This window comes from Orcinus orca, unplaced genomic scaffold (assembly GCF_937001465.1).
Source record: "Orcinus orca unplaced genomic scaffold, mOrcOrc1.1 scaffold_110, whole genome shotgun sequence".
NCBI classification, from domain to species: Eukaryota; Metazoa; Chordata; class Mammalia; order Artiodactyla; family Delphinidae; genus Orcinus; species Orcinus orca.
In genome coordinates this window covers 209,802-233,628 of record NW_026043800.1, presented here as the reverse complement: position 1 = coordinate 233,628, position 23,827 = coordinate 209,802, and the positions used below count along the sequence as shown (strand labels likewise).

The window sequence follows — 23,827 nt, the reverse complement described above, 5'->3', positions numbered from 1 at the left end:
CAGTATATTTTTGGACGATAGCTGTCATTTATAACTCTGCAGGTTTGTGAACTACAGTGCCCCTGAGCTCGTTCTTCAACTCGCTTTCTTGTGAGCTGGCCGCAGCACCGCAGGATTGCTTCAGGCCCTAATCTGGTTCCGGCACGGCACGCTGAGCCTTTGGTTAATTCCTCTCCCTGGTGGGAAATGAGAGTTAAATTTGCCCGTCCAGACACCTCCAGCTAGTCTCTCATTGGTCCTCCCTATCCCTGTTCATCTTCCGCAGAAATTGCAAACTGGGCCATACAGGAGGTTAAAGGTACTGACTCTCCAAGTTGGGAGAGTGTTAGTAAAGCGTCTGGAATGTGGCACCTGAGTACCAGGGGACGAAAACTGAGACATATTTGAACACGTCTCCCGATCACACGGTTGATCATACTCTGGGTTCCACATGCATGTTTCAGCTGAAGGAAGAATCCCTTAAACCTGGAGAGTTGAGACCCGTGGAATGGGTACCATGCAATATGACTTCAAAGGGTCTTCATTTGTTCACCGAACCTCTCCAATCCTATCACTGCTGCGTTTATGCCCCTGTACACATGCTTGATTGCCTTTCGGAGACTTAGCAATCCATAGGTTTTAAGATACTTACTAGTCAGGTACATTCTTAGGCGTTTAATATGGGGTGTTGAGTCCATTTCACTGAGCAAGGAGTAGCTCTTGGCTATTCCATATTTGGCTTAAGGAACTTCATCTGTGCTCATTTTAATCTCTGGTTTATGCAGCACCCTAACTCACCTTTCCCCTTAAGCAAGCATAAGTTGGTTTTCTAAATTTGAGACCGTATTCTGTTTTGTAATTCAGTTCCTGTGTAGCAAGTTTACATTCCGTGTATTAGTGATATCTTATGATGTTTCTTTTTCTGTGTGACTTATTTCAGTTAGAATTATCATAACTGAATCCACTCATTATGCTGCTATGGGCCTGATGACATAGATTTCATTGCTGAGTGATATTGCGTTGTACGTAAGTACCACAACTTCTTTATCCATTTTTTGCTTTCTGCGATATTGAACTTGTACCGTAAACGAGGTTCTTGTAAACAGACCCATCCCAAATTTTGGGGTGGCTGTGTCTTTTCGATTTTAATTTCCCTAAGCTATAGGACCATAAGTGGAAATGCCCTAGGCTCTGTTGCTTTGTTTTTTAGATGTTTCAGGAAACACCATACACTTCTCCCGAGTGGCTGTTGGCAATTTACATCCCGCCCATCAGCATAACAAGGCTCCCAGTTCTCCATGGCCTGTCCTGCCTTTCTGGATTTTACACTTTTTTCAGATGGCCCTTTTGACCGGGGGGAAGTGAGACTTCATTGTAGTGCAGATTTCCTTTGCAAGCTTGCTTGGTTGGCCAAAATGGGCGTATGCGTTTTTTCCTGAATATATTCAGGAAAAAACGCATACGCCCTTTTTGGCCAAGTGCATCATTGTGGACGTTCTGCCTCTTTTCCTATGCTTTAAATGCAATTCCAGTCTACCTCCTGAAATCGGTTTCCTGCAATTCTGCCCCGCTTTCAAGTTCTCTTGGCAGCCTTACTTCAGTATATTTTTGGACGATAGCTGTCATTTATAACTCTGCAGGTTTGTGAATTACAGTGCCCCTGAGCTCCTTTCCTCAACTCGCTTTCTTGTGAGCTGGCCCCAACACCGCAGGATTGCTTCAGGCCCTAATCTGGTTCCGGCACGGCACGCTGAGCCTTCGGTTAATTCCTCTTCCTGGTGGGAAATGAGAGATAAACTTGCCCGTCCAGACACCTCCAGCTAGTCTCTCATTGGTTCTCCCTATCCCTGTTCATCTTCCGCAGAAATTGCAAACTGGGCCAAACAGGAGGTTAAAGGCACTGACTCTCCAAGTCGGGAGAGTGTTAGTAAAGTGTTTGGAATGTTGCACCCGAGTACCAGGGGACGAAAACTGAGACATATTTGAACACGTCTCCTGATCACACGGTTGATCATACTGTGGGTTCCACATGCATGCTTTAGCTGAAGGAAGAATCCCTTAAACCTGGAGAGTTGAGACCCGTGGAATGGGTACCATGCAATATGACTTCAAAGGTTCTTCATTTGCTCACCGAACCTCTCCAATCCTATCACTGCTGCATTTATGCCCCTGTACACATGCTTGATTCTCTTTCAGAGACATAACAATCCATAGGTTTTAAGATACTTACTAGTCAGGTACATTCTTAGGCGTTTAATATGGGGTGTTGAGTCCATTTCGTTGAGCAAGGAGTAGCTCTTGTCTATTCCATATTTGGCTTAAGGAACTTTATCTGTGCTCATTTCAATCTCTGGTTTTATGCAGCACCCCAACTCACCTTTCCCCTTAAGCAAGCATAAGTTGGTTTTCTAAATTTGAGACCCTGTTCTGTTTTGTAATCCAGTTCCTGTGTAGCCAAGTTTACATTCCGTGTATTAGTGATATCTTATGATGTTTCTTTTTCTGTGTGACTTATTTCAGTTAGAATCATCATACCTGAATCCACTCATTATGCTGCTACGGGCCTGATGACATAGATTTCTTTGCTGAGTGATATTGCATTGTACGTAAGTACCACAACTTCTTTATCCATTTTTCACTTTCTGCGATATTGAACTTGTACCGTAAACGAGGTTCTTGTAAACGGAGCCATCCGAAACTTTGGGGTGGCTGTGTCTTTTTGATTTTAATTTCCCTAAACTATAGGACCATAAGTGGAAGTGCCCTAGGCTCTGTTGCTTTGTTTTTTAGATGTTTCAGGAAACACCATACACTTCTCCCCAGTGGCTGTTGGCAATTTACATCCCGCCCATCAGCATAACAAGGCTCCCAGTTCTCCATGGCCTGTCCTGCCTTTCTGGATTTTACACTTTTTTCAGATGGCCCTGTTGACCGGGAGGAAGTGAGACTTCATTGTAGTGCAGATTTCCTTTGCAAGCTTGCTTGGTTGGCCAAAAAGGGCGTATGCGTTTTTTCCTGAATATATTCAGGAAAAAACGCATACGCCCTTTTTGGCCAAGTGCATCATTGTGGACGTTCTGCCTCTTTTCCTATGCTTGAAATGCAATTCCAGTCTACCTCCTGAAATCGGTTTCCTGCAATTCTGCCCCGCTTTCAAGTCCTCTTGGCAGCGTTACTTCAGTATATTTTTGGACGATAGCTGTCATTTATAACTCTGCAGGTTTGTGAACTACAGTGCCCCTGAGCTCGTTCTTCAACTCGCTTTCTTGTGAGCTGGCCGCAACACCGCAGGATTGCTTCAGGCCCTAATCTGGTTCCGGCACGGCACACTGAGCCTTTGGTTAATTCCTCTCCCTGGTGGGAAATGAGAGTTAAATTTGCCCGTCCAGACACCTCCAGCTAGTCTCTCATTGGTCCTCCCTATCCCTGTTCATCTTCCGCAGAAATTGCAAACTGGGCCATACAGGAGGTTAAAGGTACTGACTCTCCAAGTTGGGAGAGTGTTAGTAAAGCGTCTGGAATGTTGCACCTGAGTACCAGGGGACGAAAACTGAGACATATTTGAACACGTCTCCCGATCACACGGTTGATCATACTCTGGGTTCCACATGCATGTTTCAGCTGAAGGAAGAATCCCTTAAACCTGGAGAGTTGAGACCCGTGGAATGGGTACCATGCAATATGACTTCAAAGGGTCTTCATTTGTTCACCGAACCTCTCCAATCCTATCACTGCTGCGTTTATGCCCCTGTACACATGCTTGATTCTCTTTCGGAGACATAGCAATCCATAGGTTTTAAGATACTTACTAGTCAGGTACATTCTTAGGCGTTTAATATGGGGTCTTGAGTCCATTTCACTGAGCAAGGAGTAGCTCTTGGCTATTCCATATTTGGCTTAAGGAACTTCATCTGTGCTCATTTTAATCTCTGATTTATGCAGCACCCTAACTCACCTTTCCCCTTAAGCAAGCATAAGTTGGTTTTCTAAATTTGAGACCGTATTCTGTGTTGTAATTCAGTTCCTGTGTAGCAAGTTTACATTCCGTGTATTAGTGATATCTTATGATGTTTCTTTTTCTGTGTGACTTATTTCAGTTAGAATCATCATACCTGAATCCACTCATTATGCTGCTATGGGCCTGATGACATAGATTTCATTGCTGAGTGATATTGCATTGTACGTAAGTACCACAACTTCTTTATCCATTTTTCACTTTCTGCGAAATTGAACTTGTACCGTAAACGAGGTTCTTTTAACAGAGCCGTCCCAAACTTTGGGGTGGCTGTGTCTTTTTGATTTTAATTTCCCTAAGCTATAGGACCATAAGTGGAAGTGCCCTAGGCTCTGTTGGTTTGTTTTTTATATGTTTCAGGAAACACCATACACTTCTCCCGAGTGGCTGTTGGCAATTTACATCCCACCCATCAGCATAACAAGGCTCCCAGTTCTCCATGGCCTGTCCTGCCTTTCTGGATTTTACAGTTTTTTCAGATGGCCCTGTTGACCGGGGGGAAGTGAGACTTCATTGTAGTGCAGATATCCTTTGCAAGCTTGCTTGGTTGGCCAAAAAGGGCGTATGCGTTTTTTCCTGAATATACTCAGGAAAGAACGCATACGCCCTTTTTGGCCAAGTGCATCATTGTCGACGTTCTGCCTCTCTTCCTATGCTTTAAATGCAATTCCAGTCTACCTCCTGAAATCGGTTTCCTGCAATTCTGGCCCACTTTCAAGTCCTCTTGGTAGCCTTACTTCAGTATATTTTTGGACGATAGCTGTCATTTATAACTCTGCAGGTTTGTGAATTACAGTGCCCCTGAGCTCCTTTCTTCAACTCGCTTTCTTGTGAGCTGGCCGCAACACCGCAGGATTGCTTCAGGCCCTAATCTGGTTCTGGCACGGCACGCTGAGCCTTTGGTTAATTCCTCTTCCTGGTGGGAAATGACAGTTAAATTTGCCCGTCCAGACATCTCCAGCTAGTCTCTCATTGGTTCTCCCTATTCCTGTTCATCATCTGGGGAATTCGCAAACTGGGCCAAATAGGAGTTTAAAGGCACTGACTCTCCAAGTCGGGAGAGTGTTAGTAAAGCATCTAGAATGTTGCACCCGAGTACCTGGGGATTTGAACTGAGACATATTTGAACGTGACTCACGATCACATGGTTGATCATACTCTCGGTTCCACATGCATGTTTCAGCTGAAGGAAGAATCCCTTAAACCTGGAGAGTTGAGACCCGTGGAATGGGTACCATGCAATATGACTTCAAAGGGTCTTCATTTGCTCACCGAACCTCTCCAATCCTATCACTGCTGCGTTTATGCCCCTGTACTCACGCTTGATTCTCTTTCAGAGACATAGCAATCCATAGGTTTTAAGATACTTACTAGTCAGGTACATTATTAGGCATTTAATAAGGGGTGTTGAGTCCATTTCGTTGAGCAAGGAGTAGCTCTAGTCTATTACATATTTGGCTTAAGGAACTTTATCTGTGCTCATTTCAATCTCTGCTTTTATGCAGCACCCCAACTCTCCTTTCCCCTTAAGCAAGCATAAGTTGGTTTTCTCAATTTGATACCCTGTTCTGTTTTGTAATTCAGTTCCTGTGTAGCCAAGTTTACATTCCGTGTATTAGTGATATCTTATGATGTTTCTTTTTCTGTGTGACTTATTTCAGTTAGAATCATCATACCTGAATCCACTCATTATGCTGCTACGGGCCTGATGACATAGATTTCATTGCTGAGTGATATTGCATTGTACGTAAGTACCACAACTTCTTTATCCATTTTTCGCTTTCTGCGATATTGAACTTGTACCGTAAACGAGGTTCTTGTAAACAGAGCCGTCCCAAACTTTGGGGTGGCTGTGTCTTTTTGATTTTAATTTCCCTAAGCTATAGGACCATAAGTGGAAGTGCCCTAGGCTCTGTTGCTTTGTTTCTTAGATGTTTCAGGAAACACCACACACTTCTCCCGAATGGCTGTTGGCAATTTACATCCTGCCCATCAGCATAACAAGGCTCCCAGTTCTCCATGGCCTGTCCTGCCTCCTGGATTTTACACTTTTTTCAGATGGCCCTTTTGACCGGGGGGAAGTGAGACTTCATTGTAGTGCAGATTTCCTTTGCAAGCTTGCTTGGTTGGCCAAAAAGGGCGTATGCGTTTTTTCCTGAATATATTCACGAAAAAACGCATACACCGTTTTTGGCCAAGTGCATCATTGTGGACGTTCTGCCTCTTTTCCTATGCTTTAAATGCAATTCCAGTCTACCTCCTGAAATTGGTTTCCTGCAATTCTGCCCTGATTTCAAGTCCTCTTGGCAGCCTTACTTCAGTATATTTTTGGACGATAACTGTCATTTATAAATCTGCAGGTTTGTGAATTACAGTGCCCCTGAGCTCCTTTCTTCAACTCGCTTTCTTGTGAGCTGGCCGCAGCACCACAGGATTGCTTCAGGCCCTAATCTGTTTCCTGCATGGCACGCTGAGCCTTTGGATAATTCCTCTTCCTGGTGGGAAATGAGAGTTAAATTTGCCCGTCCAGACACCTCCAGCTAGTCTCTCATTGGTTCTCCCTATTCCTGTACATCTTCCGCGGAATTTGCAAACTGGGTCAAACAGGAGGTTAAAGGCACTGACTCTCCAAGTCGGGAGAGTGTTAGTAAAGCGTCTAGAATGTTGCACCCGAGTACTAGGGGATGAGAACTGAGACATATTTGAACATGACTCCCGATCACACGGTTGATCATACTCTGGGTTCCACATGCATGTTTTAGCTGAAGGAAGAATCCCTTAAACCTGGAGAGTTGAGACCCGTGGAATGGGTACCATGCAATATGACTTCAAAGGGTCCTCATTTGCTCACCGAACCTCTCCAATCCTATCACTGCTGCGTTTATGCCCCTGTACACACGCTTCATTCTCTTTCAGAGACATAGCAATCCATAGGTTTTAAGATACTTACTAGTCAGGTACATTATTAGGCGTTTAATATGGGGTGCTGAGTCCATTTCGTTGAACAAGGAGTAGCTCTTGTCTATTACATATTTGGCTTAAGGAACTTTATCTGTGCTCATTTCAATCTCTGGTCCTATGCAGCACCCCAACTCACCTTTCCCCTTAAGCAAGCATAAGTTGGTTTTCTCAATTTGATAACCTGTTCTGTTTTGTAATCCAGTTCCTGTGTAGCCAAGTTTACATTCCGTGTATTAGTGATATCTTATGATGTTTCTTTTTCTGTGTGACTTATTTCAGTTAGAATCATCATACCTGAATCCACTCATTATGCTGCTACGGGCCTGATGACATAGATTTCTTTGCTGAGTGATATTGCATTGTACGTAAGTACCACAACTTCTTTATCCATTTTTCACTTTCTGCGATATTGAACTTGTACCGTAAACGAGGTTCTTGTAAACAGAGCCATCCGAAACTTTGGGGTGGCTGTGTCTTTTTGATTTTAATTTCCCTAAGCTATAGGACCATAAGTGGAAGTGCCCTAGGCTCTGTTGCTTTGTTTTTTAGATGTTTCAGGAAACACCATACACTTCTCCCGAGTGGCTGTTGGCAATTTACATCCCGCCCATCAGCATAACAAGGCTCCCAGTTCTCCATGGCCTGTCCTGCCTTTCTGGATTTTACACTTTTTTCAGATGGCCCTTTTGACCGGGGGAAGTGAGACTTCATTGTAGTACAGATTTCCTTTGCAAGCTTGCTTGGTTGGCCAAAAAGGGCGTATGCGTTTTTTCCTGAATATATTCAGGAAAAAACGCATAAGCCGTTTTTGGCCAAGTGCATCATTCTCGACGTTCTGCCTCTTTTCCTATGCTTTAAATGCAATTCCACTGTACCTCCTAAAATTGGATTCCTGCAATTCTGCCCCGCTTTCAAGTCCTCTTGGCAGCCTTACTTCAGTATATTTTTGGACGATAGCTGTCATTTATAACTCTGCAGGTTTGTGAATTACAGTGCCCCTGAGTTCCTTTCTTCAACTCGCTTTCTTGTGAGCTGGCCGCAACACTGCAGGATTGCTTCAGGCCCTAATCTGGTTCCGGCATGGCACGCTGAGCCTTTGGTTAATTCCTCTTCCTGGTGGGAAATGAGAGTTAAATTTGCCCATCCAGACACCTCCAGCTAGTCTCTCGTTGGTTCTCCCTATTACTGTTCATCTTCACAGAAATTGCAAACTGGGCCAAACAGGAGGTTAAAGGCACTGACTCTCCAAGTCGGGAGAGTGTTAGTAAAGCATCTGGAATGTTGCACCCGAGTACCAGGGGATGAGAACTGAGACATATTGGAACACGTCTCCCGATCACACGGTTGATCATACTCTGGGTTGCACATGCATGATTTAGCTGAAGGAAGAATCCCTTAAACCTGGAGCGTTGAGACCCGTGGAATGGGTACCATGCAATATGACTTCAAAGGGTCTTCATTTGCACACCGAACCTCTCCAATCCTATCACTGCTGCGTTTATGCTCCTGTACACACGCTTGATTCTCTTTCGGAGACATAGCGATCCATAGCTTTTAAGATACTTACTAGTCAGGTACATTCTTAGGCGTTTAATATGGGGTGTTGAGTCCATTTCGTTGAGCAAGGAGTAGCTCTTGTCTATTACATATTTGGCTTAAGGAACTTTATCTGTGCTCATTTCAATCTCTGGTTTTATGCAGCACCCTAACTCACCTTTCCCCTTAAGCAAGCATAAGTTGGTTTTCTACATTTGAGACCCTGTTCTGTTTTGTAATCCAGTTCCTGTGTAGCCAAGTTTACATTCCGTGTATTAGTGATATCTTATGATGTTTCTTTTTCTGTGTGACTTATTTCAGTTAGAATCATCATACCTGAATCCACTCATTATGCTGCTACGGGCCTGATGACATAGATTTCATTGCTGAGTGATATTGCATTGTACGTAAGTACCACAACTTCTTTATCCATTTTTCAATTTCTGCGATATTGAACTTGTCCCATAAACGAGTTTCTTGTAAACAGAGCCGTCCCAAACTTTGAGGTGGCTGTGTCTTTTTGATTTTAATTTCCCTAAGCTATAGGACCATAAGTGGAAGTGCCCTAGGCTCTGTTGCTTTGTTTCTTAGGTGTTTCAGGAAACACCATACACTTCTCCCAAGTGGCTGTTGGCAATTTACATCCCGCCCATCAGCATAACAAGGCTCCCAGTTTTCCATGGCCTGTCCTGCCTTTCTGGATTTTACACTTTTTTCAGATGGCCCTTTTGACTGGGGGGAAGTGAGACTTCATTGTAGTACAGATTTCCTTTGCAAGCTTGCTTGGTTGGCCAAAAAGGGCGTATGCGTTTTTTCCTGAATATATTCAGGAAAAAACGCATAAGCCGTTTTTGGCCAAGTGCATCATTCTCGACGTTCTGCCTCCTTTCCTATGCTTTAAATGCAATTCCAGTGTACCTCCTGAAATTGGTTTCCTGCAATTCTGCCCCGCTTTCAAGTCCTCTTGGCAGCCTTACTTCAGTATATTTTTGTACGATAGCTGTCATTTATAACTCTGCAGGTTTGTGAATTACAGTTCCCCTGAGTTCCTTTCTTCAACTCGCTTTCTTGTGAGCTGGCCTCAACACCGCACGATTGCTTCAGGCCCTAATCTGGTTCCAGCACGGCACGCTGAGCCTTTGGTTAATTCCTCTTCCTGGTGGTAAATGAGAGTTAAATTTGCCCGTCCAGACACCTCCAGCTAGTCTCTCATTGGTTCTCCCTATTCCTGTTCATCTTCCGCAGAAATTGCAAACTGGGCCAAACAGGAGGTTAAAGGCACTGACTCTCCAAGTCGGGAGAGTGTTAGTAAAGCATCTGGAATGTTGCACCCGAGTACCAGGGGACCAGAACTGAGACATATTGGAACACGTCTCCCGATCACACGGTTGATCATACTCTGGGTTCCACATGCATGATTTAGCTGAAGGAAGAATCCCTTAAACCTGGAGCGTTGAGACCCGTGGAATGGGTACCATGCAATATGACTTCAAAGGGTCTTCATTTGCTCACAGAACCTCTCCAATCCTATCACTGCTGCGTTTATGCCCCTGTACACACGCTTGATTCTCTTTCTTAGACATAGAGATCCATAGGTTTTAAGATACTTACAAGTCAGGTACATTCTTAGCCGTTTAATATGGGGTGTTGAGTCCATTTCGTTGAGCAAGGAATAGCTCTCGTCTATTACATATTTGGCTTAAGGAACTTTATCTGTGCTCATTTCAATCTCTGGTTTTATGCAGCACCCCAACTCACCTTTCCCCTTAAGCAAGCATAAGTTGGTTTTCTAAATTTGAGACCCTGTTCTGTTTTGTAATCCAGTTCCTGTGTAGCCAAGTTTACATTCGGTGTATTAGTGATATCTTATGATGTTTCTTTTTCTGTGTGACTTATTTCAGTTAGAATCATCATACCTGAATCCACTCATTATGCTGCTACGGGCCTGATGACATAGATTTCCTTGCTGAGTGATATTGCATTGTACATAACTACCACAACTTCTTTATCCATTTTTCACTTTCTGCGATTTTGAACTTGTACCGTAAACGTGGGTCTTGTAAACAGAGCCATCCCAAACTTAGGGGTGGCTGTGTCTTTTTGATTTTAATTTCCCTAAGCTATAGGGCCATAAGTGGAAGTGCCCTAGGCTCTGTTGCTTTGTTTTTTAGATGTTTCAGGAAACACCATACACTTCTCCCGAGTGGCTGTTGGCAATTTACATCCCGCCCATCAGCATAACAAGGCTCCCAGTTCTCCAAGGCCTGTCCTGTCTTTCTGGATTTTACACTTTTTTCAGATGGCCCTTTTGACCGGGAGGAAGTGAGACTTCATTGTAGTGCAGATATCCTTTGCAAGCTTGCTTGGTTGGCCAAAAAGGGCGTATGCGTTTTTTCCTGAATATATTCAGGAAAAAACGCATACGCCCTTTTTGGCCAAGTGCATCATTGTCGACGTTTTGCCTCTTTTCCTATGCTTTAAATGCAATTCCAGTCTACCTCCTGAAATCGGTTTCCTGCAATTCTGCCCGGCTTTCAAGTCCACTTGGCAGCCTTACTTCACTATATTTTTGGACGATAGCTGTCATTTATAACTCTGCAGCTTTGTGAATTACAGTGCCCCTGAGCTCCTTTCTTCAACTCGCTTTCTTGTGAGCTGGCCGCAACACCGCAGGATTGCTTCAGGCCCTAATCTGTTTCCAGCACGGCACGCTGAGCCTTCGGTTAATTCCTCTTCCTGGTGGGAAATGAGAGTTAAATTTGCCCGTCCAGACACCTGCAGCTAGTCTCTCATTGGTTCTCCCTATTCCTGTTCATCTTCCGCAGAAATTGCAAACTGGGCCAAACAGGAGGTTAAAGGCACTGACTCTCGAAGTCGGGAGAGTGTTAGTAAAGCATCTGGAATGTTGCACCCGAGTACCAGGGGACGAGAAATGAGACATATTGGAACACGTCTCCCGATCACACGGTTGATCATACTCTGTGTTCCACATGCATGTTTTAGCTGAAGGAAGAATCCCTTAAACCTGGAGAGTTCAGACCCGTGGAATGGGTACCATGCAGTATGACTTCAAAGGGTCTTCATTTGCTCACCGAACCTCTCCAATCCTATCACTGCTGCGTTTATGACCCTGTACACACGCTTGATTCTCTTTCGGAGACATAGCTATCCATAGCTTTTAAGATACTTACTAGTAAGGTACATTCTTAGGCGTTTAATATGGGGTGTTGAGTCCATTTCGTTGAGCAAGGAGTAGCTCTTGTGTATTACATATTTGGCTTAAGGAACTTTATCTGTGCTCATTTCAATCTCTGGTTTTATGCAGCACCCCAACTCACCTTTCCCCTTAAGCAAGCATAAGTTGGTTTCCTCAATTTGAGAAGCTGTTCTCTTTTTAATCCAGTTCCTGTGTAGCCAAGTTTACATTCAGTGTATTAGTGATATCTTATGATGTTTCTTTTTCTGTGTGACTTATTGCAGTTAGAATCATCATACCTGAATCCACTCATTATGCTGCTACGGGCCTGATGACATAGATTTCATTGCTGAGTGATATTGCATTGTACGTAAGTACCACAACTTCTTTATCCATTTTTCACTTTCTGTGATATTGTACTTGTACTGTAAACAAGGTTCTTGTAAACAGAGCCGTCCCAAACTTTGGGGTGGCTGTGTCTTTTTGATTTTAATTTCCCTAAGCTATAGGACCATAAGTGGAAGTGCCCTAGGCTCTGTTGCTTTGTTTTTTAGATGTTTCAGGAAACACCATACACTTCTCCGGAGTGGCTGTTGGCAATTTACATCCCGCCCATCAGCATAACAAGGCTCCCAGTTCTCCATGGCCTGTCCTGCCTTTCTGGATTTTACACTTTTTTCAGATGGCCCTTTTGACCGGGGGGAAGTGAGACTTCATTGTAGTGCAGATATCCTTTGCAAGCTTGCTTGGTTGGCCAAAAAGGGCGTATGCGTTTTTTCCTGAATATATTCAGGAAAAAACGCATACGCCCTTTTTGGCCAAGTGCATCATTGTCGACGTTCTGACTCTTTTCCTATGCTTTAAATGCAATTCCAGTCTACCTCGCTATATTGGTTTCCTGCAATTCTGCCCCACCTTCAAGTCCTCTTGGCAGCCTTACTTCAGTATATTTTTGGACGATAGCTGTCATTTATAACTCTGCAGGTTTGTGAATTACAGTGCCCCTGAGCTCCTTTCTTCAACTCGCTTTCTTGTGAGCTGGCCGCAACACCGCAGGATTGCTTCAGGCCCTAATCTGGTTCCGGCACGGCACGCTGAGCCTTTGGTTAATTCCTCTGTCTGGTGGGAAATGAGAGTTAAATTTGCCCGTCCAGACACCTCCAGCTAGTCTCTCATTGGTTCTCCCTATTCCTGTTCATCTTCCGCAGAAATTGCAAACTGGGCCAAACAGGAGGTTAAAGGCACTGACTCTCCAAGTCGGGAGAGTGTTAGTAAAGCATCTGGAATGTTGCACCCGAGTACCAGGGGACGAGAACTGAGACATATTGGAACACGTCTCCCGATCACACGGTTGATCATACTCTGGGTTCCACATGCATGTTTTAGCTGAAGGAAGAATCCCTTAAACCTGGAGAATTGAGACCCATGGAATGGGTACCATGCAATATGACTTCAAAGGGTCTTCATTTGCTCACGGAACCTCTCCAATCCTATCACTGCTACGTTTATGCCCCTGTACACATGCTTGATTCTCTTTCGGAGACATAGCAATCCATAGGTTTTAAGATACTTACTAATCAGGTATATTCTTAGGCGTTTAATATGGGGTGTTGAGTCCATTTCGTTGAGCAAGGAGTAGCTCTTGTCTATTACATATTTGGCTTAAGGAACTTTATCTGTGCTCATTTCAATCTCTGGTTTTATGCAGCACCCCAACTCACCTTTCCCCTTAAGCAAGCATAAGTTGGTTTTCTAAATTTGAGGCCCTGTTCTGTTTTGTAATCCAGTTCCTGTGTAGCCAAGTTTACATTCCGTGTATTAGTGATATCTTATGATGTTTCTTTTTCTGTGTGACTTATTTCAGTTGGAATCATCATACCTGAAACCACTCATTATGCTGCTATGGGCCTGATGACATAAATTTCATTGCTGAGTGATATTGCATTGTACGTAAGTACCACAACTTCTTTATCCATTTTTCACTTTCTGCGATATTGTACTTGTACCGTAAACAAGGTTCTTGTAAACAGAGTCGTCCCAAACTTTGGGGTGGCTCTGTCTTTTTGATTTTAATTTCCCTAAGCTATAGGACCATAAGTGGAAGTGCCCTAGGCACTGTTGCTTTGTTTTTTAGATGTTTCAGGAAACACCATAAACTTTTCCCCAGTGGCTGTTGGCAATTTACATCCCGCCCATCAGCATAACAAGGCTCCCAGTTCTCCATGGCCTGTCCTGCCTTTCTGGATTTTACACTTTTTTCAGATGGCCGTTTTGACCGGGGGGAAGTGAGACTTCATTGTAGTGCAGATTTCCTTTGCAAGCTTGCTTGGTTGGCCAAAAGGGCATATGCGTTTTTTCCTGAATATACTCAGGAAAGAACGCATACGCCCTTTTTGGCCAAGTGCATCATTGTGGACGTTCTGCCTCTTTTCCTATGCTTTAAATGCAATTCCAGTCTACCTCGCGATATCGGTTTCCTGCAATTCTGCCCCACTTTCATGTCCTCTTGGCAGCCTTACTTCAGTATATTTTTGGACGATAGCTGTCATTTATAACTCTGCAGGTTTGTGAATTACAGTGCCCCTGAGCTCATTTCTTCAACTCGCTTTCTTGTGAGCTGGCCGCAAAACCGCAGGATTGCTTCAGGCCCTAATCTGGTTCTGGCACGGCACGCTGAGCCTTTGGTTAATTCCTCTTCCTGGTGGGAAATGAGAGTTAAATTTGCCCATCCAGACACCTCCAGCTAGTCTCTCATTGATTCTCCCTATTCCTGTTCATCTTCCACAAAAATTGCAAACTGGGCCAAACAGGAGGTTAAAGGCACTGACTCTCCAAGTCGGGAGAGTGTTAGTAAAGCGTCTGGAATGTTGCACCCGAGTACCAGGGGACGAGAACTGAGATATCTTGGAACACGTCTCCCGATCACACGGTTGATCATACTCTGGGTTCCACATGCATGATTTAGCTGAAGGAAGAATCCCTTAAACCTGGAGAGTTGAGACCCGTGGAATGGGTACCATGCAATATGACTTCAAAGGGTTTTCATTTGCTCACCGAACCTCTCCAATCCTATCACTGCTGCGTTTATGCCCCTGTACACACGCTTGATTCTCTTTCGGAGACATAGCGATCCATAGGTTTTAAGATACTTACTAGTCAGGTACATTCTTAGGCGTTTAATATGGGGTGTTGAGTCCATTTCTTTGAGCAAGGAGTAGCTCTTGTCTATTATATATTTGGCTTAAGGAACTTTATCTGTGCTCATTTCAATCTCTGGTTTTATGCAGCACCCCAACTCACCTTTCCCCTTAAGCAAGCATAAGTTGGTTTTCTAAATTTGAGACCCTGTTCTCTTTTGTAATCCAGTTCCTGTGTAGCCAAGTTTACATTCCGTGTATTAGTGATATCTTATGATGTTTCTTTTTCTGTGTGACTTATTTCAGTTAGAATCATCATACCTGAATCCACTCATTATGCTGCTACGGGCCTGATGACATAGATTTCATTGCTGAGTGATATTGCATTGTACATAAGTACCACAACTTCTTTATCCATTTTTCACTTTCTGCGATATTGAACTTGTCCCGTAAACGAGTTTCTTATAAACAGAGCCGTCCCAAACTTAGGGGTGGCTGTGTCTTTTTGATTTTAATTTCCCTAAGGTATAGGGCCATAAGCGGAAGTTCCCTAGGCTCTGGTGCTTTGTTTTTTAGATGTTTCAGGAAACACCATACACTTCTCCTGAGTGGCTGTTGGCAATTTACATCCCGCCCTTCAGCATAACAAGGCTCCCAGTTCTCCATGGCCTGTCCTGCCTTTCTGGATTTTACACTTTTTTCAGATGTCCCTTTTTACCGGGGGGAAGTGAGACTTCATTGTAGTGCAGATTTCCTTTGCAAGCTTGCTTGGTTGGCCAAAAAGGGCGTATGCGTTTTTTCCTGAATATATTCAGGAAAAAACGTATACGCCCTTTTTGGCCAAGTGCATCATTGTCGACGTTCTGCCTCTTTTCCTATGCTTTAAATGCAATTCCAGTGTACCTCCTGAAATCGGTTTCCTGCAATTCTGCCCCGCTTTCAAGTCCTCTTGGCAGCCTTACTTCAGTATATTTTTGGACGATAGCTGTCATTTATAACTCTGCAGGTTTGTGAATTACAGTGCCCCTGAGCTCCTTTCTTCAACTCGCTTTCTTGTGAGCTGGCCGCAACACCGCAGGATTGCTTCAGGCCCTAATCTGGTTCCGGCACGGCACGCTGAGCCTTTGGTTAATTCCTCTTCCTGGTGGGAAATGAGAGTTAAATTTGCCCGTCCAGACACCTCCAGCTAGTCTCTCATTGGTTCTCCGTATTCCTGTTCATCTTCCGCAGAAATTGCAAACTGGGCCAAACAGGAGGTTAAAGGCACTGACTCTCCAAGTCGGGAGAGTGTTAGTAAAGCGTCTGGAATGTTGCACCCGAGTACCAGGGGACGAGAACTGACACATATTGGAACACGTCTCCCGATCACACGGTTGATCATACTCTGGGTTCCACATGCATGCTTTAGCTGAAGGAGGAATCCCTTAAACGTGGAGAGTTGAGACCCGTGGAATGGGTACCATGCAATATGACTTCAAAGGGTCTTCATTTGCTCACTGAACCTCTCCAATGCTATCACTGCTGCGTTTATGCCCCTGTACACACGCTTGATTCTCTTTCGGAGACATAGCGATCCATAGCTTTTAAGATACTTACTAGTCAGGTACATTTTTAGGCGTTTAATATGGGGTGTTGAGTCCATTTCGTTGAGCAAGGAGTAGCTCTTGTCTATTCCATATTTGGCTTAAGGAACTTTATCTGTGCTCATTTCAATCTCTGGTTTTATGCAGCACCCCAACTCACCTTTCCCCTTAAGCAAGCATAAGATGATTTTCTAAGTTTGAGACCCTCTTCTCTTTTGTAATCCAGTTCCTGTGTAGCCAAGTTTACATTCGGTGTATTAGTGATATCTTATGATGTTTCTTTTTCTGTGTGACTTATTTCAGTTAGAATCATCATACCTGAATCCACTCATTATGCTGCTACGGGCCTGATGACATAGATTTCATTGCTGAGTGATATTGCATTGTACGTAAATACCAAAACTTCTTTATCCATTTTTCACTTTCTGCGATATTGAACTTGTCCCGTAAATGTGGTTCTTGTAAACAGAGCCGTCCCAAACTTAGGGGTGGCTGTGTCCTTTTGATTTTAATTTCCCTAAGCTATAGGACCATAAGTGGAAGTGCCCTAGGCTCTGTTGCTTTGTTTCTTAGATGTTTCAGGAAACACCATACACTTCTCCCGAGTGGCTGTTGGCAATTTACATCCCGCCTATCAGCATAACAAGGCTCCCAGTTCTCCATGGCCTGTCCTGCCTTTCTGGATTTTACACTTTTTTCAGATGGCCCTTTTGACCGGGGGGAAGTGAGACTTCATTGTAGTGCAGATTTCCTTTGCAAGCTCGCTTGGTTGGCCAAGAAGGGCGTATGCGTTTTTTCTTGAATATATTCAGGAAAAAACGCATACGCCCATTTTGGCCAAGTGCATCATTGTCGATGTTCTGCCTCTTTTCCTATGCTTTAAATGCAATTCCAGTCTACCTCCTGAAATCGGTTTCCTGGAATTCTGCCCCGCTTTCAAGTCCTCTTGGCAGCCTTACTTCAGTATATTTTCGGACGATAGCTGTCATTTATAACTCTGCAGGTTTGTGAATTACAGTGCCCCTGAGCTCCTTTCTTCAACTTGCTTTCTTGTGAGCTGGCCACAACACCGCAGGATTTCTTCAGGCCCTAATCTGGTTCCGGCACGGCACGCTGAGCCTTTGGTTAATTCCTCTTCCTGGTGGGAAATGAGAGTTAAATTTGCCCGTCCAGACACCTCCAGCTAGTCTCTCATTGTTTCTCGCTATTCCTGTTCATCTTCCGCAGAAATTGCAAACTGGGCCAAACAGGAGGTTAAAGGCACTGACTCTCCAAGTCGGGAGAGTGTTAGTAAAGCGTCTGGAATGTTGCACCCGAGTACCAGGGGACGAGAACTGAGACATAATGGAACATGTCTCCCGATCACACAGTTGATCATACTCTGGGTTCCACATGCATGCTTTAGCTGAAGGAAGAATCCCTTAAACTTGGAGAGTTGAGACCCGTGGAATGGGTACCATGCAATATGACTTCAAAGGGTCTTCATTTGCTCACCGAACCTCTCCAATCCTATCACTGCTGCGTTTATGCCCCTGTACACACGCTTGAATCTCTTTCGGAGACATACCGATCCATAGGTTTTAAGATATTTACTAGTCAGGTACATTCTTAGGCGTTTAATATGGGGTGTTGAGTCCATTTCGTTGAGCAAGGAGTAGCTCTTGTCTATTATATATTTGGCTTAAGGAACTTTATCTGTGCTCATTTCAATCTCTGGTTTTATGCAGCACCCCAACTCACCTTTCCCCTTAAGCAAGCATAAATTGGTTTTCTAAATTTGAGACCCTGTTCTCTTTTGTAATCCAGTTCCTGTGTAGCCAAGTTTACATTCCGTGTATTAGTGATATCTTATGATGTTTCTTTTTCTGTGTGACTTATTTCAGTTAGAATCATCATACCTGAATCCACTCATTATGCTGCTACGGGCCTGATGACATAGATTTCATTGCTGAGTGATATTGCATTGTACGTAAGCACCACAACTTCTTTATCCATTTTTCACTTTCTGCAATATTGTACTTGTACCGTAAACAAGGTTCTTGTAAACAGAGCCGTCCCAAACTTTGGGGTGGCTGTGTCTTTTTGATTTTAATTTCCCTAAGCTATAGGACCATAAGTGGAAGTGCCCTAGGCTCTGTTGGTTTGTTTTTTAGATGTTTCAGGAAACACCATACACTTTTCCCGAGTGGCAGTTGGCAATTTACATCCCGCCCATCAGCATAACAAGGCTCCCAGTTCTCCATAGCCTGTCCTGCCTTTCTGGATTTTACACTTTTTTCAGATGGCCCTTTTGACCGGGGGGGAAGTGAGACTTCATTGTAGTGCAGATATCCTTTGCAAGCTTGCTTGGTTGGTCAAAAAGGGCGTATGCGTTTTTTCCTGAATATATTCAGAAAAAAACGCATACGCCCTTTTTGGCCAAGTGCATCATTGTTGACGTTCTGCCTCTTTTCCTATGCTTTAAATGCAATTCCAGTCTACCTCCTGAAATCGGTTTCCTGCAATTCTGCCCCGGTTTCAAGTCCTCTTGGAAGCCTTACTTTAGCATATTTTTGGATGATAGGTGTCATTTATAACTCTGCAGGTTTGTGAATTACAGTGCCCCTGAGCTCCTTTCTTCAACTCGCTTTCTTGTGAGCTGCCCGCAACACCGCAGGATTGCTTCAGGCCCTAATCTGGTTCCGGCACGGCACGCTGAGCCTTTGGTTAATTCCTCTTCCTGGTGGGAAATGAGAGTTAAATTTGCCCGTCCAGACACCTCCAGCTAGTCTCTCGTTGGTTCTCCCTATTCCTGTTCATCTTCCGCAGAAATTACAAACTGGGCCAAACAGGAGGTTAAAGGCACTGACTCTCCAAGTCGGGAGAGTGTTAATAAAGTGTCCGGAATGTTACACCCGAGTACCAGGGGACGAGAACTGAGACATATTGGAACACGTCTCCCGATCACACGGTTGATCATACTCTGGGTTCCACATGCATGTTTTAGCTGAAGGAAGAATCCCTTAAACCTGGAGAGTTGAGACCCGTGGAATGGGTACCATGCAATATGACTTCAAAGGGTCTTCATTTGCTCACCGAACCTCTCCAATCCTATCACTGCTGCGTTTATGCCCCTGTGCTCACGCTTGATTCTCTTTCGGAGACATAGCAATCCATAGGTTTTAAGATACTTACTAGTCAGGTACATTCTTAGGCGTTTAATATGGGGTGTTGAGTCCATTTCGTTGAGCAAGGAGTAGCTCTTGTCTATTACATATTTGGCTTAAGGAACTTTATCTGTGCTCATTTCAATCTCTGGTTTTATGCAGCACCCCAACTCACCTTTCCCCTTAAGCAAGCATAAGTTGGTTTTCTAAATTTGAGACCCTGTTCTGTTTTGTAATCCAGTTCCTGTGTAGCCAAGTTTACATTCCGTGTATTAGTGATATCTTATGATGTTTCTTTTTCTGTGTGACTTATTTCAGTTAGAATCATCATACCTGAATCCACTCATTATGCTGCTACGGGCCTGATGACATAGATTTCATTGCTGAGTGATATTGCATTGTACGTAAGTACCACAACTTCTTTATCCATTTTTCACTTTCTGCGATATTGAACTTGTCCCATAAACGAGTTTCTTGTAAACAGAGCCGTCCCAAACTTTGAGGTGGCTGTGTCTTTTTGATTTTAATTTCCCTAAGCTATAGGACCCTAAGTGGAAGTGCCCTAGGCTCTGTTGCTTTGTTTCTTAGGTGTTTCAGGAAACACCATACACTTCTCCCAAGTGGCTGTTGGCAATTTACATCCCGCCCATCAGCATAACAAGGCTCCCAGTTCTCCATGGCCTGTCCTGCCTTTCTGGATTTTACACTTTTTTCAGATGGCCCTTTTGACCGGGGGTAAGTGAGACTTCATTGTAGTGCAGATTTCCTTTGCAAGCTTGCTTGGTTGGCCAAAAAGGGCGTATGCGTTTTTTTCTGAATATATTCAGGAAAAAACGCATACGCAGTTTTTGGCCAAGTGCATCATTCTCGACGTTCTGCCTCTTTTCCTATGCTTTAAATGCAATTCCAGTCTACCTCCTGAAATCGGTTTCCTGCAATTCTGCCGCGCTTTCAAGTCCTCTTGGCAGCCTTACTTCACTATATTTTTGGACGATAGCTGTCATTTATAACTCTGCATGTTTGTGAATTACAGTGTCCCTGAGTTCCTTTCTTCAACTCGCTTTCTTGTGAGCTGGCCGCAACACCGCAGGATTGCTTCAGTCCCTACTCTGGTTCCGGCACGGCACGCTGAGCCTTTGGTTAATTCCTCTTCCTGGTGGGAAATGAGAGTTAAATTTGCCCGTCCAGACACCTCCAGCTAGTCTCTCATTGGTTCTCCCTATTCCTGTTCATCTTCCGCAGAAATTGCAAACTGGGCCAAACAGGAGGTTAAAGGCACTGACTCTCCAAGTCGGGAGAGTGTTAGTAAAGCGTCTGGAATGTTGCACCCAAGTACCAGGGGACGAGAACTGAGACATATTGGAACACGTCTCCCAATCACACGGTTGATCATACTGTGGGTTCCACATGCATGATTTAGCTGAAGGAAGAATCCCTTAAACCTGGAGAGTTGAGACCCGTGGAATGGGTACCATGCAATATGACTTCAAAGGGTCTTCATTTGCTCACCGAACCTCTCCAATCCTATCACTGCTGCGTTTATGCCCCTGTACACACGCTTGATTCTCTTTCGGAGACATACCGATCCATAGGTTTTAAGATACTTACTAGTCAGGTACATTCTTAGGCGTTTAATATGGGGTGTTGAGTCCATTTCGTTGAGCAAGGAGTAGCTCTTGTCTATTACATATTTGGCTTAAGGAACTTTATCTGTGCTCATTTCAATCTCTGGTTTTATGCAGCACCCCAACTCACCTTTCCCCTTAAGCAAGCATAAGTTGGTTTTCTAAATTTGAGACCCTGTTCTGTTTTGTAATCCAGTTCCTGTGTAGCCAAGTTTACATTCCGTGTATTAGTGATATCTTATGATGTTTCTTTTTCTGTGTGACTTATTTCAGTTAGAATCATCATACCTGAATCCACTCATTATGCTGCTACGGGCCTGATGACATAGATTTCATTGCCGAGTGATATTGCATTGTACGTAAGTACCACAACTTCTTTATCCATTTTTCACTTTCTGCGATATTGAACTTGTACCGTAAACAAGGTTCTTGTAAACAGAGCCGTCCCAAACTTTGGGGTGGCTGTGTCTTTTTGATTTTAATTTCCCTAAGCTATAGGACCATAAGTGGAAGTGCTCTAGGCTCTGTTGCTTTGTTCTTTAGATGTTTCAGGAAACACTATACACTTCTCCCCAGTGGCTGTTGGCAATTTACATCCCGCCCATCAGCATAACAAGGTTCCCAGTTCTCCATGGCCTGTCCTGCCTTTCTGGATTTTACACTTTTTTCAGATGGCCCTTTTGACAAGGGGGGAAGTGAGACTTCATTGTAGTGCAGATATCCTTTGCAAGCTTGCTTGGTTGGCCAAAAAGGGCGTATGCGTTTTTTCCTGAATATATTCAGGAAAAAACGCATACGCCCTTTTTGGCCAAGTGCATCATTGTGGACGTTCTGCCTCTTTTCCTATGCTTTAAATGCAATTCCAGTGTACCTCCTGAAATCGGTTTCCTGCAATTCTGCCCCGCTTTCAAGTCCTCTTGGCAGCCTTACTTCAGTATATCTTTGGACGATAGCTGTCATTTATAACTCTGCAGGTTTGTGAATTACAGTGCCCCTGAGTTCCTTTCTTCAACTCGCTTTCTTGTGAGCTGGCCGCAACACCGCAGGATGGCTTCAGGCCCTAATCTGGTTCCGGCACGGCACGCTGAGCCTTTGGTTAATTCCTCTTCCTGGTGGGAAATGAGAGTTAAATTTGCCCGTCCAGACACCTCCAGCTAGTCTCTCATTGGTTCTCCCTATTCCTGTTCATCTTCCGCAGAAATTGCAAACTGGGCCAAACAGGAGGTTAAAGGCCCTGACTCTCCAAGTCGGGAGAGTGTTAGTAAAGCTTCTGGAATGTTGCACCCGAGTACCAGGGGACGAGAACTGAGACATATTGGAACACGTCTCCCGATCACACGGTTGATCATACTCTGGGTTCCACATGCATGCTTCAGCTGAAGGAAGAATCCCTTAAACCTGGAGAGTTGAGACCCGTGGAATGGGTACCATGCAATATGACTTCAAAGGGTCTTCATTTGCTCACCGAACCTCTCCAATCCTATCACTGCTGCGTTTATGCCCCTGTACACACGCTTGATTCTCTTTCGGAGACATAGCGATCCATAGGTTTTAAGATACTTACTAGTCAGGTACATTCTTAGGCGTTTAATATGGGGTGTTGAGTCCATTTCGTTGAGCAAGGAGTAGCTCTTGTCTATTACATGTTTGGCTTACGGAACTTTATATGTGCTCATTTCAATCTCTGGTTTTATGCAGCACCCCAACTCACCTTTCCCCTTAAGCAAGCATAAGTTGGTTTTCTAAATTTGAGACCCTGTTCTGTTTTGTAATCCAGTTCCTGTGTAGCCAAGTTTATATTCCGTGTATTAGTGATATCTTATGATGTTTCTTTTTCTGTGTGATTATTTCAGTTAGAATCATCATACCTGAATCCACTCATTATGCTGCTACGGGCCTGATGACATAGATTTCATTGCTGAGTGATATTGCATTGTACATAAGTACCACAACTTCTTTATCCATTTTTCACTTTCTGCGATATTGTACTTGTACCGTAAACAAGGTTCTTGTAAACAGAGCCGTCCCAAACTTTGGGGTGGCTGTGTCTTTTTGATTTTAATTTCCCTAAGCTATAGGACCATAAGTGGCAGTGCCCTAGGCTCTGTTGCTTTGTTTTTTAGATATTTCAGGAAACACCATACACTTCTCCCCAGTGGCTGTTGGCAATTTACATCGCGACCATCAGCATAACAAGGCTCCCAGTTCTCCATGGCCTGTCCTGCCTTTCTGGATTTTACACTTTTTTCAGATGGCCCTTTTCACCGGGGGGAAGTGAGACTTCATTGTAGTGCAGATTTCCTTTACAAGCTTGCTTGGTTGGCCAAAAAGGGCGTATGCGTTTTTTCCTGAATATATTCAGGAAAAAACGCATACGCCCTTTTTGGCCAAGTGCATCATTGTCGACGTTCTGCCTCTTTTCCTATGCTTTAAATGCAATTCCAGTGTACCTCCTGAAATCGGTTTCCTGCAATTCTGCCCCGCTTTCAAGTCCTCTTGGCAGCCTTACTTCAGTATATTTTTGGACGATAGCTGTCATTTATAACTCTGCATGTTTGTGAATTACAGTGCCCCTGAGCTCCTTTCTTCAACTCGCTTTCTTGTGAGCTGGCCGCAACACCGCAGGATTGCTTCAGGCCCTAATCTGGT

General features: G+C 44.0%; 1 long non-coding RNA gene across 1 annotated transcript; it reads left to right on the top strand.

Annotated features, from left to right (window-relative positions):
• The first annotated feature begins 7,873 nt into the window (after positions 1–7,873).
• Positions 7,874–22,321, top strand: LOC125963193 (uncharacterized). Its single transcript, XR_007475009.1, has 2 exons — positions 7,874–7,933; positions 22,153–22,321. It is a non-coding gene; the product is annotated as an uncharacterized LOC125963193 (long non-coding RNA).
• The last annotated feature ends 1,506 nt before the right edge of the window (positions 22,322–23,827 follow it).